Source organism: Cariama cristata, unplaced genomic scaffold (assembly GCF_000690535.1).
Source record: "Cariama cristata isolate BGI_N322 unplaced genomic scaffold, ASM69053v1 scaffold24861, whole genome shotgun sequence".
In the NCBI taxonomy this organism is placed as follows: Eukaryota; Metazoa; Chordata; class Aves; order Cariamiformes; family Cariamidae; genus Cariama; species Cariama cristata.
Genome location: NW_009597947.1, coordinates 1 through 294, shown reverse-complemented (window position 1 = coordinate 294; position 294 = coordinate 1).

The following is a 294-nucleotide window of genomic DNA, read 5'->3' as shown; positions in this document are numbered from 1 at the left end:
GCAGAGGCAGGGCTGTGCAGCAGCAGGCGGTCACTCCCTCATCCAACTCTCCAGTTTAGGGGGACAAGGAGCCCAGGACTCTCCCAGGCTCCTGGGTCTGCACAGAGGCATGCAGCACCTCACTGTCCTGCTAGGAGCAGGGCATTTCACTCTCTGTGCGCTCTGTTGATTTTTAATTTTTTTTAATTTCTACTAATCTGTTTTAATGATTGAGCCCAGCCAGCAAGAGGGAAAAACAGCACTAGCACTTAAAGCCCGGCAAAATAAATAGTAGGTTGATCCTTTCTTCCACTC